This window comes from Strix uralensis, chromosome 37, assembly GCF_047716275.1.
Source record: "Strix uralensis isolate ZFMK-TIS-50842 chromosome 37, bStrUra1, whole genome shotgun sequence".
Classification (NCBI taxonomy): Eukaryota; Metazoa; Chordata; class Aves; order Strigiformes; family Strigidae; genus Strix; species Strix uralensis.
Window position 1 is genome coordinate 1,949,911 of NC_134008.1, and position 20,113 is coordinate 1,970,023.

Genomic DNA, 20,113 nt, shown 5'->3' on the forward strand with positions numbered 1-20,113 from the left:
CCATCCCAGGAGCCCAGCCAGCTCCGCAGCACAGGACCAGCCCAAGGCATTTTAATGACCCCTCAGGTGGGTTTGGTGCCGAGTCCATGAACCTCAGACAGTGATAGGATGATGAAGATGCCTGTCAAGAAATGAAACTGAGATGCAAACTACAAAGTTCCTTGGAGTGTTAATGGGTCCCAGTGAGGACCATTACTGACAAAGCCTCCCCAGGGGCTGGTTAGAGCAGAAAACTCCAGGCAGAGATGGCAGGTAAACAAAGAGCATGTTAAGGTGGAACAAATTCTCAGTAAACCTGGATGTGTTACATTAAGCAAAAGGGCCAAAACCTGACCCCCAGACCCTGGAAAGAGAGATCTTGTTCCTCACACATTGCTCAGGGCTCTTCCTGGGGCAGTGTGATGTGGGGATGGGCAACGGCAAGGGCAGGACTATGGTCCAACACCTCCCAGGCTCTTGGGTGGGGAAGGGGAGGCCATGAGACCCAGTGCTGTAAGGGGAAGGTGCTTCCTCATCGGTATCAGTGGCAGAGACAACAGCCAGAGCCAAGGGCAGAAAGAGCTCGTCTCTGCTGGGGGATTTTGAGACTTTCCTCATCCCTCTATCATCTCCACCACAGGCTGTCCCACACCTGCACCTCTTCCTCTGCAGGCTGGAGACATCCACCCAACTCCCACCCCTTGTTCTCTCCTGATCATCTCCCTTCCTTTATTGATATCTCTCCATCCTCCCTGGCTGCTCCTTGAAACACAATGCCTGGAGTTGCTCCAGTCTCCCTCTTGGTGACTTGTTACACCAGAGCACTGCCCTTCAAGTGACACTTCTCTGTGTCAAGTTGGGGCCTCCCCAGCTGCACTAAGGCATTAGTCTTTTCTCATGCTGCATCTCACTACAAAGAACAGCTCCATCATCTCTGAAACCATCCCTCAGCCACTCTCAGACTATGCCTACAGTGCCTGGAGCCTCTACACCACTGGGCCAAAGAACTGCAGGTCCCTCAGCCACACCACACAGGTCATGGGCGCTAGGTCCTGAACCCCACCTTGGCAGACCTTCACTCAACACTCTCCAGGTCCTCCCTACTTCTCCAAAATGGGGAGCCACACCCTGGGACACGCTCATGTGTGTGGGACCACACCAGTGCTGAGTGGAGGGGGATGGTAACTCAGGGTTTCTTGGTGGCCCACGCTCCTCCGAATGCAGCCCCGTAGGCAGCTGCCCTTGTTCATCGTGTCCATCCTCTCCTGACTCGTAGGGCATCCCTCGTAGTGCCCAGGCCCTTCTCCTCAGAGTCGCTGCTCAGCTGGTCAGGTCCTGTCCTGATGTATGGGGCTATTGGCCCACTGCCCCCCACCTATACAAGACTGACCACTATTCCTTGCAAAATTTCAAATTACTTCCATTTGCAGAATCCCAAGTTTTCTCAAGGTCTCCTTGGACTGAAGATCCATTTGGTCAGCTTTTCATGTTTGTGTTTATCTGGCTCATCTTAATTGGGGTGTCTCGCAGAAGAGAACAATATGAGGAATTGAAGGGTACTACAAATACCCCCAGCTAGAGAAACTCTGGGTCTTGATGGTCTGGTACTGATAAGGCCATGAGGCTGGACCCAGAGGGGAAGTTGCCCTTTATGGGAGAGAGCAGCAGGCATGTGTGGAGCTCTGACTGGGGATGGGTGATGAGTCAGCTGAGCTGAAGGGTCACGGGCAACACTGTGGTGGGTGGATGTCTGGAATGGACCCCCTGATGAAGAAGAGAAAGTAGATGAAGCCTTCTTCATTCAACTAGAAGAAGCCCTGGTCCTCATGGCAGACCTGAACTATCCCAATATTTGCTGAAGGGGCAATATAGCCAAGTGAAAGTCATCCGGGAGGTTTTGGAGTTAATTGAAACCATCATCCTGACAAGGGTGACTGAGGAGGCAGTGAGGGGAGGTGTCCTGCAGGAAATCATACTTAGAAACAAGGAAGAGCTGGTCAGGGATGTAACAGTCAGAGGTGGGAGAGCAGAGTTGAGGTTCCTGAGAGAAGGGAACAAGGCCAAGAGTAGGACTTCAGTAGAGCAGGCTCTGGCCTGCTGAGGAACCTGCCCAGAAGAATCCCATGGGATATGACACTGAAGGAAGAGGGGAGAGTTGTTTGATGGTATAGGATCTCTTCAACCTCCAGAACAGTCCACCCATACATGCAGGAAGGGAAGCAACATGTCAGGAGGCTGGTGTGGATGAGGAAGAAGCTCCTGACAAAAACCAAGCATGAAGAGGCAGCACAGAGAAGGTGGAAGCTGGCTGCCTTCCAGCCTCAGTGGTTCTGTGACTCTGCACTGTAGTGAGAAGTGTGTGTTTGTATGTGTGTCAGGGATTTTTAGGGTACTGGAAGGATGAGGGGACCCCAGGGCCAGCTCCTGGACAGGTGGAGAGTCTAAGATCAGCTCCTGGAGAGATCACTACTGGATGTGTGTCTATATAGGCCTATGTTTTCCACTCCCACAGTCCAGTATACAAACAGCCCAAACCTCGTTTCCCCTTTCACCACTGACAGTGGTTGTGCTTGGCCTACAGGCCTCCCAAGGTCCCTTCCAGGATGGGTGATGGTGCATTTCCTTCCACCACAGATCTTCCCTTGATGATGACAGGGAGAGCACTCACATTCCCCATGACCATTGAAGGGAGCAGACATAAGTTTGGAGTGATCGTGTGTGGTTTTTTGTCCCCCTGAAGTCACTGACACAGGGCTGCTTGGCAGAAAACCTCTGATACAGGTTTCATCATGTCTGAGCTTAACCTTGGATTTCTTTTTCCTTCTTTTCCCTCCCAAGTTCTTCTCTTTCATCATCCTCAGATACTCCTCTACAAACAGCCCAACTCTGCCCTTTCCCCACTGCCCCTGGCTTTGCTTGCTTCGTGCCCTCCTAGAGTGTTTCTAAGAGGGTTGTTGTGTTGGTTCTTCCCTTGGTCAGTACAAAACCAGCAACTCCTTTTATTAGCTGTGGTGTCCTGCAGTTTCTTGACCTGTGATCTTGTGTTGATGGCTCACCACAATCAGGGGGAGCCACCTGCACACAAACATTAACAGCTTGCAAAATGGAGCTTCAGTGCAGGAGGCCTTTGAGAAGAACCTCTGGGATTTGGCCAACAGAAACTTCTCAAGATTTACAAGGAGAAGTGGTCAGTCCTGCATTGGGGATGAAAATAACCTCTATCATTCCCCAGATGTAAGAAATCAGGCAAGGAAGGCAAGAGACAGGCAAGTCTGAGTGGAGACCTGCTGGTCAAAGTAAAGGTCAAGAAGGAAATGCACAGGCAGTGGCAGCAGGGACAAGTACCCTGGGATGAGCAGAAGGACGCTGCCGGGTTGTAGGGATGGGGTCAGGAATACCAAGACGTGGCTTGAGCTGAACTTGTCAAAAGATGCAAAGAAAAAGAAGAAGGGCTTCTACACATACATCAGCCTCTACACATACATCAGCCTGAAAAGGAAGGACAAAGAATGTGTATCCCCCTTGAAGAGCAAGACTGGCAGCTAGTAGCAATGGACAAGGAGAAGGCTGAGGTACTCAACAATATTTTTGCTTCAGTCTTCACTGGAACCTCTCTTCCCACACCTCTCGAGTGGATGGATTGTAAGGCAGGGACTGGGGGAGAAAAGTCCCTCCCACTGTAAGAGAAGATCAGGTTCAGGACCACCTGAGGAACTGAACGTACATAGGTCTGTGGGACCTGACAAGATGCATCCCAGAGTCCTGAGGGAATTGGCTGGTGTAGTTGCCAAGCCAGTCTCCAGGATATTTGAAAAATCATGGCAGTCAGGGGAAGTCCCTGGTGCCTTGAAAAAGGGAACCATTGCACCCATTTTTAAAAAGGACAGAAAGGAGGACCTTGGGAACTGCCAACCTGTCAGCCTCACCCCTGTGCCAGGGAAGATCATGGAACAGATCCTCCTCGAAGCTGTGCCAAGGCACATGGAGGACAGGGAGGTGATTCAAGACAGCCAGCATAGCTTCACCAAGGGCAAGTCTTGCCTGACCAACCTCGTGGCCTTCTAAAATGGAGTGGTGACATCAGTGGACTAGGGAAGAGCTACAGATGTCATCTAGCTGGGCTTCTGTAAGGCCTCTGACATGGTCCCCCACAACATCTTTCCCTCAAAATTGGAGACATCTGGATTTCATGGACTATTTGGGGTCCATATTGGGACCAGTACTACTTAATATCCTCATCAATGACATAGTGTGATTGAGTGCACCCTCAGCATGTTTGCAGATGACACCAAGCTGAGTGGTGCAGTTGACACTCCCAAGGACAGGGTGCCATCCAGAGGGATCTGGACAAGCTCAAAAAGCAGATCCATGTGAACCTCGTGAAGTTCAACAAGGCCAAGTGCAAGGTCCTGCACCTGGGTCATGGCACCTTCAGGTAACAGTACAGGCTGGAGGATGAAGGGATTGAGAGCAGCCCTGCAGAGAAGGACTTGGGGGTACTGGTAGATGATAAGTTGAACATGAGCTGACAATGTTCGTTCACAGCCCACAAAGCCAAACGTATCCTGGGCTGCATCAAAAGAAGCGTGGCCAGCAGGTCAGAGTGATGGTGCCCCTCTACTCTGCTCTGCTGAGACCCCCCTGGAGTACTGCATCCAGCTCTGGGGTCCTCAGCACAGTAGAGACATGGAATAGTTGGAGCAGGACCAGAGGAGGCCACAGAAATGATCAGAGGGATTGTTCAGCCTGGAGAAGAGAAGGCTCTGGGGAGACCTTCTTGCTGCCTTTCAGTATTTAGAGGGGGCTTAAAAGCAAGATGGGGAGAGACTTTTTAACAGGGCCTGTTGTGATATAACAAGGTGTGGGAGACATCGGCCTGTCAGCCCTGCGCAGCCCCTGAGAAGCAGCAACGCTTTGATGAGAAACAGACCTTGGAAGAAAGATCAGAAACTGCTGAGTTGTGCCGAGGTGTCAGGGAAAAACAATGGACAGCTGCAACACTGAGCTGTGGGAAAGTGCTGAGCTGTGAGAAGTTACTGCCACATGAACGAGAGGGTGATTGGTCTGCACAGCGCGTGTTAGAGGGGTCTGATGCTGATAGGAGAAAAGGTTGATAGCTGTCTAATTGCTGATTTGCTAATGATGAAGTAAGAGCTTTGGCGAGAGCATAAGTCTGTACTATTGGAAAAATAAAGGATCTTTCCTTCTGCACTTCAATGGAGACTCCGTGCCTCCGTTGCCACAAATGGTGCCCCGTGTGAGGCGGTGATAAGTGTGACCAGCTTGGATCACTGCGGTGGGAAACCCCTCAGAACTGAAGAGCTGCTGTGAGGAAGCAGGAGCCAGCATCAATCACCGCTGCAGGGTGAGCAAGGTGAGCTGTGGGGAACGATGGGTAGGTCAATGCCCTCAGAAGAAAAGTGAATGCTTGCACTGATGGAAAGACTGTGAGCTAAACATAAGGTGCATATTAACTCACATGCCTTGAAGAGAATGTTAAACTGGGTAGCAGCCGCGGTTACTATATTCACTGTTCTGATATGGGATAAAGCAGGAGTAAGATTATGGGACTGTGCAACGCGCGGGAATCAGGTTGTGGCAGAACTCTTACCGACATGGAGAACTCTTTTTGAGATAATAAAAAAACAAGATAAGGAACGTGGCCAGGCTGTTAACACAGAGGATGAGGAGACAGAGGGAGAGGACACATGTTCTGAACCCCGGCAGCAAGATTTATATGCTGGGTCTCTAGACTGTGATAATCTTTTAGACCCTGACACTGTAAATCCTAAAAGAGACCCTGGCCTGTGTCCTCCCTTAGCTGGGGGTGATCCGTGGGTAAAAGTGAGGCAAGAAGCCTTGGCGCAAGGGGATATGGACATGGCAAGAAAGATTGTTGCTCCTGTAATCTATGAGCCGGGACGTCAGCCATGTTGGGAAGGACTGCAATTTTCTGTTATTAAAGAACTAACTACAGAAAAGCGTTAATGAGGACGGGCTTCAAAACTCGTTTACAACAGGTGTACTGGAGGCGATTGCTCATGGATGTCAATTGGTCCTATGGGATTGGCTGGCACTTATAAAAATGGTATTAACGCTGGCACAGTGTTCTATCTGGAAAACCGAGTGTGTGGATCTCTGTACTCAACATTTGTGCCCCCCCACCTGCAAGCATGGGGTTGGCGGCCCCGCCGCAGGGTGACCACCTGCAGCCAAGCCCAGCACCGCGCTCTTCCGTAAGCTTTCTTCACTCCTCCAGATGTTCAGTAACTTGGGTCCCATCTGTCAAGATGGATGTTCAGGACAGAGCAGTATGTTTGACTGTTGGACTCCAGCACTGGCTAGGTTTGGGTCATCATCGCACATATCTGGTTCACTCTTCGTCGTTCCTACTTCCTCCATCACTTCCTGCAACATACAACTCAGCCCACAGATTATTTTCCCCCCAAGGTTAAATCTCCTTGAGGCACACACTGAGTAGCCCCATCCTCCCGCATTACCCACCAAGTACATCCAGGTCCCTGAGCAAAAACAGTCCCACAAGTGGGTTTGCCTTTTCCCAAGGGAGGAGCAATCCACACTGCCTTCCCCAGCCATTGCCCTGTGTGTACTACAGGGACCTTATCTCCTCCCACAGTATGAAGGGGTTTGGTTTGGGCAGGACCAGGACGGTTAACAGATCCTCTGGTGTTAATTAGCCAAGTGGCTTCTGCTAAATTTATATCCCAGTGTTTCCATCCCCCATTGTCCAATGCTCTCAACATAGTCTTCAACAGTCCATTGTATCTTTCAATCTTTCCAGACGCTTGTGGGTAATAAGGGATGTGATACACCCCTCAATGCCGTGTTTCTTTGCCCAGGAGTTTATGAGATTATTTCGAAAATGGGTCCCATTGTCTGATTCGATTCTTTCAGGAGTACCATGTCGCCATAAAATTTGCCTTTCAAGACCTAAGATGGTATTTCGGGCAGTGGCATGATTTACAGGGTACGTTTCGAGCCAACCAGTAGTTGCTTCCACCATGGTGAGTATGTAGCGCTTGCCTTGGCGTGTTCGTGGCAATGGTCCAATATAGTCAATTTGCCAGGCCTCACCATATCGAAAACTCCGCCATCGCCCTCTGTTCCAGGGAGACTTTACTCGTGTGGCTCGCTTGATTGCAGCACATGTTTCACATTCATGAGTGACCTGTGAGATGGCCTCCATAGTCAGGTCCACCCCTCGATCACAAGCCCATCTGTACGTTGCATCTCTCCCGAGATGCCCGGATGTTTCATGGGCCCATCGAGTTACAAGTAGCTCACCCTTGCGCTCCCAGTCCAGGTCCAGCTGAGCTACTTCAATTTTAGCAGCCTTGTCTACTTGCTCATTATTTTGATGTTCTTCGGTGGCACGGCTTTTGGGCACATGAGCATCTACATGACGTAACTTTAGAGCCACGTTTTCCACTCGGGCAGTGATGTCCTGCCACAGTGCAGCAGCCCAGATGGGTTTACCTCTGTGCTGCCAATTGGTCTTCTTCCACTCCTGTAGCCACCCCCACAGGGCATTAGCCACCATCCAGGAGTCGGTGTAGAGATACAGTACTGGCCACTTCTCTCGTTCAGCAATCTTTAGGGCTAGTTGGATCGCTTTTACTTCTGCAAACTGACTTGACTCGCCCTCTCCTTCAGTGGCCTCAACAACTTGTCTTGTGGGGCTCCACACAGCAGCTTTCCACCTCCAATGGTTTCCTACCACATGACAGGATCCATCAGTAAACAGAGCATACCGCCTTTCATCTTCTGGTAACTCGTTATATGGTAGTGCCTCTTGGGCATGAGCCACCTCCTCAGGCAGTGCTCCAAAATCTCTACCTTCTGGCCAGTCCATGATCTCTTCCAGGATTCCTGGACGGTTGGGTTTTCCCAGTCGAGCTCGTTGAGTGATTAACGCTACCCATTTACTCCAGGTAGCACTGGTTGCATGGTGCGTAGAAGGGATGTTTCCTTTGAACATCCAATGCAATACAGGAAATGGCGGTGCCAAGAGGAGCTGTGCTTCTGTAACAACAACTTCTGAAGTGGCTCGAATCCCCTCATATGCTGCCAGTATCTCCTTTTCAGTCGGAGTGTAGTGGGCTTCTGATCCTCGATATCCCCGGCTCCAAAATCCTAATGGTCAACCCCGAGTTTCACCTGGTATCTTCTGCCAGAGGCTCCATGTGAGGCCATGCTCCCCAGTTGATGTGTAAAGTACATTTTGCACATCTGGTCCTGTCCGAACAGGCCCAAGAGCTACCGCCCGAGCTATCTCCTGTTTGATGTGCTCAAAGGCTTGTTGTTGCTCAAGACCCCACTCAAAATTGTTCTTCTTTCGGGTTACTTGATAGAGAGGGCTCACCAACTGACTGTAACCTGGAATGTGCATCCTCCAAAATCCCACAAGTCCTAAGAAAGCTTGTGTTTCCTTCTTGTTGGTCGGTGGAGACATAGCTGCTATCTTGTTGACAACCTCCATAGGCACATGGTGGCGTCCATCTTGCCATTTTATTCCCAAGAACTGAATCTCCTGTGCTGGTCCCTTGACCTTGCTTTTCTTTATGGCAAACCCAGCTCTCAGAAGAATCTCAATTACTTTTTGTCCTTTCTTGAACACTTCTTCTGCCTTGTTGCCCCACACAATGATGTCATCGATGTACTGTAGATGTTCAGGGGCATCACCCTTTTCCAGTGCAGTTTGAATTAGTCCATGACAAATAGTGGGGCTGTGCTTCCACCCCTGGGGTAGTCGATTCCAGGTATATTGGACACCCCTCCACGTGAAAGCAAACTGTGGCCTGCACTCTTCTGCCAAAGGAATTGAAAAGAATGCATTGGCGATGTCGATTGTGGCGTACCACTTGGCTGCCTTTGACTCCAGTTCATACTGGAGCTCTAACATATCTGGTACAGCAGCACCCAGTGGTGGCGTCACTTCGTTCAGGCCACGATAGTCTACTGTCAACCTCCACCCTCCGTCAGACTTTCGCACTGGCCATATTGGGCTATTAAAAGGCGAATGTGTCTTACTGATGACACCTTGGGTCTCCAGTTGACGGATCAGTTCTTGGATGGGAGCCAGAGAGTCTCGGTTCGTGCGATACTGCCGTCGGTGCACGGTCCTCATAGCAATTGGCACCTCTTGTTCTTTAACTCGCAACAGTCCTACAACAAAAGGATCTCCTGAGAGGCCAGGCAGATTAGACAACTGTTTGACCTTCTCTGTGTTCACACTGGCCACACCAAAAGCCCATCGGTATCCTTTTGGGTCTTTGAAATACCCCCTCTTGAGGTAGTCAATGCCCAAGATACAAGGGGCTTCTGGGCCAGTTACAATGGGATGTTTTTCCCACTTATCCCCGGTCAAGCTAACCTCGGCCTCCAGTACTGACAGTTCTTGACATCCGCCTGTCACTCCTGAGATCCAGATAGGTTCTGCCCCTCTATAACTTGATGGCATTAATGTACACTGTGCCCCGGTATCGATTAAAGCCTGGTACTTCTGTGGATTTGATGTGCCAGGCCATCGAATCCACACTGTCCAATACACCCGATCATCCCTTTCCTCCTCCTGGCTGGAGGCAGGGGCCCTCTATTCCTGTTCTTGGTCAGAGTATTCACTGTCTGACCCTTGCCGTGCCAGGCCAGAAACTCCTTCATCAGGGCCAAGGGAGGTGATCTCAGTCTTCCTGTATCTGGGAGATCGCTGATTACTTTCTTGCGGTTTCACGCCAGCTACATTAACAACCTTCTTGGATGTCTTCTTCTTGGCAGGTGTCTTTCCTCGCAATTCATGTACACGAGCTTCCAATTTGAAGGTGGGTTGACCATCCCACTTCCTCATGTCCTCCCCCTGGTCACGCAGGAAGAACCAAAGTTCGCCACGTGTCATGCGCCTAGGTTTCCCTTTCCCTCTGACTGGGGTGGAAGAGAACTGATTTCTTGGGGTGCTCCTGACATCTAAGGCACTCGCCCGTAGAGGTGAGCAGGTTCCAAGACTCTCTTCAAAGTTCTGAAGCCAGGAAGAGACTGCCTCCACAGTTGGCGTACATCTTAGTCCTTCTCCCATATCCATTTCTGGATAGTACATCGCAGCCAAGCCCACAGAATATGAGGATGGTGCACCTTTAATCACCTTCCTCCACATGGCCCGTGTGCACAAGACATCCTCTGGATTTTTAGGGGCTTCATCATTATCTGGATCACTACAGATGACTTCCAGCACTGCTAGTTCTCTCAGGTACTGGACACCTTCATCCGCAGTAGCCCACTTCCCTGGGGAGTTGTCTGTAAGATCTTCCTTGAAAGGATATCTTGCTTTAACACTTGAAAGGAACCGTCTCCACAGACTGCAAATTCCTGTTTCTTTTCCCATTCCCCTTTCAATTCCTCGATCTCTAGCAAGGGAACCCAGCTGATCAGCCCCATTATCCCAGCATCGAAGCAGCCAGGCAGCAATCCGCTCACCCGGCTGGTGGCTATAGTCTTTCCGCAGATCTCGCAGTTCTGATGATGTCAGGGACCGGGTAGTTTCTGCCTCCTGTTTGAGTTCTGTTATTCCCTCTTCTGACCCCTTTGCTGAAGGACCCGCTTCTTCCTCCTCTTTTTCGTCCCTTATTAATCGAGGGTATGGACCTGTTGTTCTCCTTGTCCACTGTTTCTTTTTTACTACTGGGGCAATCTCTGCTGTTATTGTTTTTGTTTGAGTTCCCGTTTCCACCACAGTCCTTTGAGAGCACTGAACTGCAGCTCGATAAGCACAGGCCAGGCCCCAGTACAGCGCTAGGAGTTGCTGATTTTCATCGGGATAGACAAGGCACCCTTCTATCAGGTGTTGTGTCAATTTTGCGGGGTTGCTTGCCTGTTCAGGGGTAAGATCCCAGGCTACAGGAGGTGATAACCATCCTAGGAACCTGCCCAAATCCTTCCACTCCCCCTGCCACCCAGGGACAGGCCACCTCAGGGCACATTTTGGTATTCTCTCACCCAAAATTTGCTTTCTCTTACACCAAAAACCTACCGAGCTCCACACAGCCCACAACAGGCGAATAGCATTAATGAACAGTATCAAAGAGCTAACATAAGGATTAATAAGTACTTCGGGAGCTTGCAGAATAAAACCACTCATGATGTTCCCAATTTCTTCCAGCATGTTCCTGAGCTTAGCAAAATAAAGATAAGCAGAGCAATAAACAAACCCGTGACCAGCACAAGAGCTTGTTGCTTACTAACTGCTATAGCTATAGCACAATTAATATAAAACTGCCATTGTCCCGCCCCGCGTTGGGCGCCAAAATAAACTGTGGTGGTTTGACCTTGGCTAAATGCCAGGTACCCACCAAGTCGCTCTATCACTTCCCCCCCTTTCCCCTTTTTTTTCTCAATAGGGCAAAGAAGGGAAAGAAAATAAGATAGGAAAACAAAACAACCCTTGTGGGTAAAACAACAGCAGTTTTAATATAAGCAAAGCGAAGCAAAGGTCCGCGCGCGGAAGCAAAAAAAAAAGAAAACAGATTTATTCTCTACTTCCCATTAACAGGCGATGTCGGGCCTTCTCAGGAAGCAGGGCTCCAATACGCGTAGTGGTTGCCTCGGAGGACCAAGGGTGACCCCACCCCCTTCCTCCTTTCTCCCAGCTTTATACTGAGCAGACGTCATATGGTATGGAATATCCCTTTGGTCAGTTCGGGTCAGCTGTCCTGGTTGTGTCCCCTCCCAAGATCTTGCCCATCCCGTCCCACTGTGGGGGGGGAAATGTCAGAAGGCGCCTTGGTGTTGTGTAAGCACTACTCAGCAGTAGCCACAACACCAGTGTGCTATCAACACCCTGCCAGCTCCCAGCATAAAACACAGCACCATGAGGGCTGCTACAGGGGAAAAACCAATTCTGGCTCAGCCAGACCCGATACAGTAACCATTGTGGTTTTGGTCCCTCTTTGAGTCAAGGCAATGTGTAATTAATTCTCTTGGCCACGGTCCTGGCCTACATCTCCTGCATTTCCCGGGGGATGCCCTGCTGCTGGCAAACAGACTGGGTGGGTGCAGCACGGGAATGAAACCCCCTGTGCCACCTGTGACAAAAACTGACACAGCAACTCGATAATCTTGTTGTTTCCAAGCAGTGTTTTTTATAAATGCATTCTCTCCTGAAGCTGTAGAATGGTGTTTCAAGCACAGTGCTGTTGTAAAGCACTTTAATGAGTAGATAGAGGAGTGCTGTGGTTCACCTCAGTCTTACCATATGTTTCTGTCCTTGAAGCAGACACCATCGTGGAGCCACTGGCTGATGACCTCAGCACTGTAATTTTTGCTGTCTTCTAATCAAGATCTGTTCTCATCACTGTTAACAAAAATGGTTATAGGTATGTCAAAGTTCAGTTGTGGGTTTTTAGCACAGAAATACCCACGAGCTGGGCCATTCTGCTTAGGACGCCGATGAGAGTTGTTTCAGTTATCCCTCAGTACCTCCGGGGACCCCTGTGTACAAGAGCCAGATTGAGGAGGGTCTCCAGGGCTCTGGGCTATCTGGCTTTTCCACTGGGTGTTTCTCTTGCCTTGCTGTGGTGAGGGACGGCTGATCAGCGTTGGGGTCGAGGTGTCTGGCAGAAAACCCCACGGCAGCAGCTCTGTGCCTTGGAAAGCAGCAGATACACCGCACGTGCTCGTTCACCCCCTGCATGGTCAGGTTTTGTCTTGGGTTCAAAAAGCCCAAAGTCTTCTCTCATTAGTGGCTGTAAACAGGGTTCATCACTGCTCCATTTGCCCTGCTGTGGAGGAGATTCCATTGATGGCAGAAGGTCGCCCAAGTTCCTAAAAGTTCAGCAGTTCAGCTGTTGTTGGTGTTTTCAGACGTTGTCTGGTGGAGCTCAGCTTTCCCCCGGCTCTCAGGTCCCGTTCCTTTGGAGAGCAGCAGTGGTAGGACTGCCTGTTGGAAACGCTCAGACTTGAAGGTGGACAGACCAGGAAGAGGACTTGTGAACGGTGTCTCTTGGCAAGAGCTGTCAGAAAAGTTGTTCTGGACAACTTCATACCTAGAGCCAAATTTTAGCAGTGGCATAACCTCTGATGCCAAGAATTTTTGTCCTGTCTGGTTGGGAGTAGTTCAAAGTAGGTGGGGATAGAGAGAGAACAGAGCCTAGATGAGTTTTAAAAAGTTTTTCAGTGTCATTCTGCAGTGTTTGCTGTGGTTTGCATGTCTCCTTTGAATTTCACCCTTTTGCAGAGTCAGATTGTCTAGAGGAATTAAATTCTGATGATTAAATTCCATGTTAAAACGAGTAAACACTTTGGGATCCTTCAGCAGTAAATCACAGTGATGTTATATTAGACACTGACAGGATAATCCAAAAAGTACTCATTTAGTAATATTCTAGAAATTATTTTAGGTGCCTGCCTTTTAATGTCTTCTGACATGAACTTTTTAAGTGATTTATCTGTGCATTTATTAATTTCTCTTTTGCTTGGAATACGGCAGAACTAGGTCTTTGATATTTAGATCCTCATAATTGTTCTTGGAATTTTTCTGTGGATGAAGGTTCTGGCATGGATGATACTTTGTGAAGCAGTCCTGTGTCTGCATCTCATTCATCACAGATCTTGAAAATAAATGTCTCTTGCCTTTCAGATACAGCCGTGGAATTTTTCAGAGGATGAATTTGAACTATAGAGCGTATGTACATTTAAATATAGGTTCCTTTAAATATGTAGAGCTTGTATAAGTATCAGATTTTTATACATTTTGTTAACGGTAAGTGCAAATTTTAAATGTATTGCAAGCAGTGGAATATGCACCCTTATATTAAGCAGGGTTTAAATATGACAGCACTTGCCAAATAAATTTATTTCCTTGAATTAATTATGTTCTGCTCAGGCATCAAGAGTGGAAACTGAAGTTATTCCTGTATATGGTTTGTTTTTTTTTTTTGGCAGCTTGCACGTGCTGTTGCTCCTTACAGTGTTTTGCAGGGGTGTATGCAGCAGCTGCCCTGCAGAGAGCACTGAGCAGACCCCATCTGGCGCTGGGGTCCTGGCACTGGGCCGAGGTGTTGGGCAAAGGTAAAGGACAAAGACAGTCTGTGCCAGCTCAGAAATCACCAAAGTGCAGCAAAAAAAAAAAAAAAAGTGGGGGCGGGGAAGAGCGGAGAGGGGACCTGGCCTACACGATGTAATAGATGTTCTGTCTCTGACCTCGATGCCTCTGGTTCTGAAAAGGTCTCATGGGCTGTTTGAGTCCTGCTGCACTTCAGCAGAACTACTTGCAGTGTGTAAAGTTAAGCACATACATCTATCATGTCAGGTTCAGGGCTTGTCCCTTTAACTGGAGAGCGGTTATTGAGGCCAATATTTGCTGTGGATGGGTTGCTGGAATTACAAAGTAGGTATTGGGTTGTATTAAAGCAACTGAGTTCCTGTTAGCAAAGCCTGGCAGTTCTGATGTGGAGCCTTTACATTTACATAGTCTTTCGTCTTGGGCCTGACCTAAATCACAAGCATTTAGGGACAAGAAATTAAGCCTTGTCTCTGTATGGACTAAATCCCTGGGCTCAGCTGAACGTTCCATTCACGGAGCCAGCAGTGGTCATGTCTTCGTGCCACTTCACCAAGGGAAGTTTCCTGCTGCTGGGGAGAGATTCCCCGCTGGTGCTGTGCCTGTGCAGCAGGAGGGGTGGAGGAGCGCAGCCGACAGGTGCCCGAGCTCCCAGGGACCTGCTCCCAACGTAAAGCAAAGTGACCGCACGTGGAGTGTCCCTGTTTGTGAGGGAGACTGGAGCTGCTCGGGCACAGCCAGCGAGAGTAGCCTTTGTGCGATTTTTCTAAGTCTTTTTTTCAAGTGTTTGAAATACTTTTTGACATCTGTTCTTCATTACACAACAATAGAGCTGTCTTTTTAGGAAAAGAGACATTTTCCATTATTCCTTTCAAAGTTAACAAACACGTTTTTAAGGACCCACAATAACTGCAAGGGATTTGCTTTCAGGTGATTTGGCCGTACAGCCGAGTCCAACTCCAACACCGTTTTCTGTTCCACGTCTATATTTACCTTCATCACAACTAAAACCAGGTTTTTATCAGAGTTCCTGGGTGTGATTTTTATTAAAGAAATAATTTGACTTCATCTGGATAGATGATATGAGACTCTGTCAGGAAATCTAAACCTTGTGGTACTTCACGTACTGAGTTCATCAGCAAAAGAGTTTTGTTTTGTTCTTTGTAGGGACAACACGGTCACGTTGGGGCTTTTCCCTTTCCCATCAAAGGAATCACATGGAGTTTTCTTCTTTCACACCCAAGTGGAAAAATATGTAAACTTCGAAGGGTTTTCAAGCAAAAATAATACCTAAGAATTTTAAGACAGAGGTATGCCGTACCGAAAACCTGACCTCCGTTTCCCTGTTCACACCACCTGGCATTCGCTGTATTTCCTTCTCTGACACACCTGAGCTGAGTGCAGGACTTGGGCTGCTTTCAGAAAGCGAGGATGCCGTGAAGGAGAAGCCGAGGGTGCAGTGGCTGTAAGGCTGAGAGCACACAGACACCTAGACCAGCGTCTTCAGTAATTATCGCTACGCCACCAGCATTTTCATGCCAGGGAGTGTTGCACTTTTTCTTGGTTTTTGTGACTCGCGCAGGAACCCCGAGTCTGTCAGGGGTCGGAGTCTCTGCAAAGCGGGGAGAGGTCGTAGGCTGGGGGATGCTCTGAAGGGTCTCTGAACGCAACAGGCCACACTTCTCTAAGAGAAGGTTCGGGGTGGGGTGTGGGGGGGGCTGTGTTTTGGTTTGGTGTGTGTTAGGAAATCATTAAGCTTTGAGTAAACAAGGAAGGGGAAGTATTTTCTGCAGAAAATACTTGCCATCTTGGCATTTCAGTTGTTTCTTGATACTTGCAGTTCTCCGCTTTTGGTTTTGTACACGTAGGGGGAGGTTTTCCAGTCTCTGGGACAATCAGGGAAGGTTTTAACTTTTAAAATATTAATTCCCCTTTTAGCAGTGCTAAAAGCCTATTAAGAAACAAAGAAAAAGCTCTATTTATTGGCAATAACGTAGTTTCCTAAAGCACCCAGCCTCTTTTGGTCAGGTAAGCTAACCTGGAGCTGTGCATGCGAGTTGGTGGTGAGAAGGTAACACAGACATGTCTGTACCCCCGACAACGTCTGCAAGTGTGATCCCAGGGCTTCAACCTGTATTTCTCTGTCTTTTTGGAAGAGAAGAATAAATCAAAGGAACTAGTAAGAATGAAAAGACCCAGGATCATGTGTAAAAATATGTGGAGGGCAATCTGTAACTAGACATACCCCTGCGAGCTTCAAAAACCTGAGCGGCAGTGTGTCTCTTATGTTTGCGCTACACATCTTCATTTTCAGCCTCACACAGAGTCCAAGCCTTGTTCTGTGTTCTTGACCCGAGAGCAGAAATTGCACGTTTGTATCCGTAACGTGTTTGTTCTGTTTCTCATTCTGGATGGCGGCCGGGTGAAGTGTTGGGCTGGGGCTGGGGACACGCTGCCAACCATTGATACTCTGCGATGCAGGAAAACAGCCAAGGTGAGTTTTCTGAAAACTGCTGTTAATTAGAGGTGTAGTAGCTGGGTCATAGCTCGGGTACTGAAGATACCTGATGAATTTGATCCCTCTTGTCTTTTCCAGCGTAAAGCAAATGTCCGAAGAACAAAGAGAAAGCTCCTGTCCTCGCAGGGCAGAGAAGCTTTAGCTATAAAGAATGTGGCTTCCTCATCCCCATCCGAAGTATTTTGATAAAATGAGAGACAGTGTGTCCATGGACTTTTATTTCCCCGCTCAGGGCTGCAGGTCTGTACTCTCAACATATCTGAAGGCTGTCTTCCAGGCCCAGGGCTCGGTGTTTGCTCCGTGGAGCAACACAGAGCTACCGCTGTCTGCTCACACTAATTCACTTTGTGAGGGTTTCCGTGCTGTGACCCTCACACATCTGGCAGAAAATAAGAGCAGTTTACTCTGAATTTAGAGCACAGCAGGGTGCAGCTGGGATTAAGCAGGACAGTGACCAGAGCAGCAAGGCTACAAGCTAGCTCGGATTGATGTGTTCTGGCAGTTGAACAGTATTTGCTTTATTTTATTGTGTCGGCTGCTGAAGTTTCAGGAGAAAGCTTGAGCTCCAGACTCGCTCCAGCCCACAGCGGCTCTGAGCGCGGGGGGCTCGGGGGAGCTCCAGTCTGGGCAGCCCCTCCAGGTGGACTCTGTTCTGGCTGATCCCGACCCGTTTGCGCACAGGGAGGCACTTCCTCGCTCAGCCTGCGGGGGACTCCGGGGAGCTCTGTTGCCTTGTTGTCATGTTGCTAGATGCCATTTGGGGTCCCCATCCAAGCACAGTGCTCGTGCAGGATGATTGCCTCAGTGCTGAGCACGAGGGGCTGCCTGCAGTGAGAGCCCCGCCTCAGCCTGCGCTTCTCCACACGCTGCTTTTCCGCTCGGGTATGAAACGGTTTGGTGCAGCCTACGCCGGGTGCGAGACAGACACGGGTATTGGCTTAGGCCTCGTCACTAAGGCTTTCATATTGCTGTGGTTGCCTCCAGAGTTACGTCTGCAGGCTGTAGTGTGGCATCAAACTGCAGTTAAAGATGACAGCGCTTGCGCTCTTTCAAGGGATGATGTAGCCTGTTTAATAACTGCTTACAGAAATCCTTTAGGTAGTGTTGCAGTCTGAAGAAATAACTCCACAGTCAGAGTTGTTAACATATTTTTATTAAGCAGCTCATTCTGATGATAACATGCAACACATTTGCTTTTTTTTCCACAATGAAAAGAACTATGTCAAACATGCTACTGGTGAGTCACGGAGAGGAGGGAGGAAGATTTGCTGTTGACTAATTTGATGCTCTCATTGGCTCCACCATTTAAACGATCTTTTCATACATGTATCGGGCCACTTTCAGTACTAAATGTCTCTATTAAATGGTTTTCCAGGTCTTATGCTGGCCAGACAGCGATGAGAGTCAATGGGACTTCAGCCTCCCGAAGAAACGGAGCATCGGTTCTTCTGCCAGGTGGAATATTTTATTCACCAAAATCTAAACCCTTGTTCGGAGAATCCAACAAGATAATGTGAACAAGAGTGTGAAGCTTCTTGGATCCTGCTGAGCTGTCTGTGGCAGGTGCATCTGCCCACTGAAAGCAGAGCTTCATGGCTGCTGAGGTGTGGCAGCTTCTGTCTGTCTTTGTTTTCAAGGTCTTGCGGTAGTTGAGACCTTTGACCAATGGTGGCCGCTGTTGACTACAGGTCAGACTTGGCCTGGGTATAAATGGAGTCCCCTGGGGGAACCATTCTGAGCTCGTCCCCTGGAGCAGCACGCTGCGGTCGAGGACTCTCTCCTTGGGTCAGGATGCTGCCCAAGGAAACTCCTCGAGGTGCCTTGGGTCGGGACGCTGCCCTGAGCAGGTCCTTGAGGTTGAGAGCCCTCAGTTATCAGGTGAGTGATAGAGCGTTTTGCGTTGTCGTTAAACCCTAGGGAGTGAAGTTTTGTTTTGCGTTTGGGGTTGCTGTGAAGTGCTAAGGCTTGGACAACAGTCCCAAGCCAGAGTTGACCTATAGATGAATCCTGTATATTTTATAACTGATAACCATTGTGCTAATAGGTATTGTACTAAGTTATAACAACCCACTTATGCTGGTGTAAAAAGTGTGAAAGCATTGAAATACTGCAGCCTGAACAACAGGCCCCAAGCTGAAGCTGCTAACTTAGCATGTAGTCATTAATAAAATATGTAAACTCGCTAGTGAAAGACAAAATATAATCAGTAGTGAGGAGAGAATGTATCCAACTTTCCTTTCACAGCCTTGTTCAAGGCTGAGAACTCAAGTATCTGGCCTTGTTAGAAACTCCCTTGGTTCCCCCCCCGAGCCCTGGCCAAGCTTTGGGTGGAATCCAACAGGAGAATGAAACCAGAAACTTTCCGCTCAAAACAAAGGTGCCAGCTGTTCTGGCTTGTCGATCTCTGGTATATAAGGCTGGGCCCGCTCACAGCGACTTTGGATGCCTCACCTACGGGTGGACGCACCGCGTAGGATTTCCCACTTGCCGGGACTGGCTCTGCAAATCCTCGCTGTAACCGGGGCTGCCCAGCGCCTGCGGGTCTGGATGATGATGATAATATATGCAAGTGGTGATGTATTTCTCTTAATCACTCTTCTCTCTCTCGTGCAGTAATGATTTGATGCATTACCCTGTATTTTCCTGTTTGTTGCTTTAAGGGCACTGTTCTGCTTCTTCTTACTGCATGTTCTCTGTATTACGCTGTTACATTACTTGGTTATCACCAGTAAAATACACCTGCTCTTTCACTCTGGTGTCCGAGTTTAATTGGTATCCTTAATCAGCAAAACGTAAATTGGTGTCAGAAGTGGGATCTGACAAAAAATGTCATTATTTAAGTTTAAAGGTAATTTGTCAAGTCCACCAGATACTCCTGGTTGGAAAAATCCTCCTTATAGTTCGCGGGCCCAGCAGTGGGCTCAAGTCGGAGGACTGTGTGAACAGTGGGAGAGCTGCCTGAAAAAAGCCGAACCATTAGATGTTCTAAATTGTATGAAAAGGATACCTATTGGAAAAGGAAAAGAGACCACAAATTCAAGTAAACAAGGATGGATTTTGTTAACTGCATATAGAAAACAACACCAGAGTAAAGAGAGGCTGTTGTTGGAGTGCTCCCAGATGGAGCGACAGATGTGTGATTTAGGTAAATAGTGATGTTGTAATGCTGGAATAAGCTGCTTGCTGATAAGTTGGATACTTATCAGACAGTGGTGGCAGAGAAAGCCACAGTGCGAGTAGCACAATATAAGTATAGAAAAAGGAGAGGGCTGGATTTGTTGTGAACTTTGACCATTGGCACCGATATTGACTTTGAGACTTGTATATTGTACATGTGGTGTTAAATTTAGATTTGTCGTTTGTCATAATTGTCCTAGTGGTACTTGTGGTTATAAGTGTAATTCTGTGTTGTTTGTGTAAATGGTGTAAGGGAGCTCCTTGTGTGGTAATATCAGATCGATCTGTTTAATGTAAGAGTGTGTGTGAGTGTGTGAGATGCAGTACTGCTGTAAAAATGTTATCATGACTCTCTTGATTACTGAGATAGG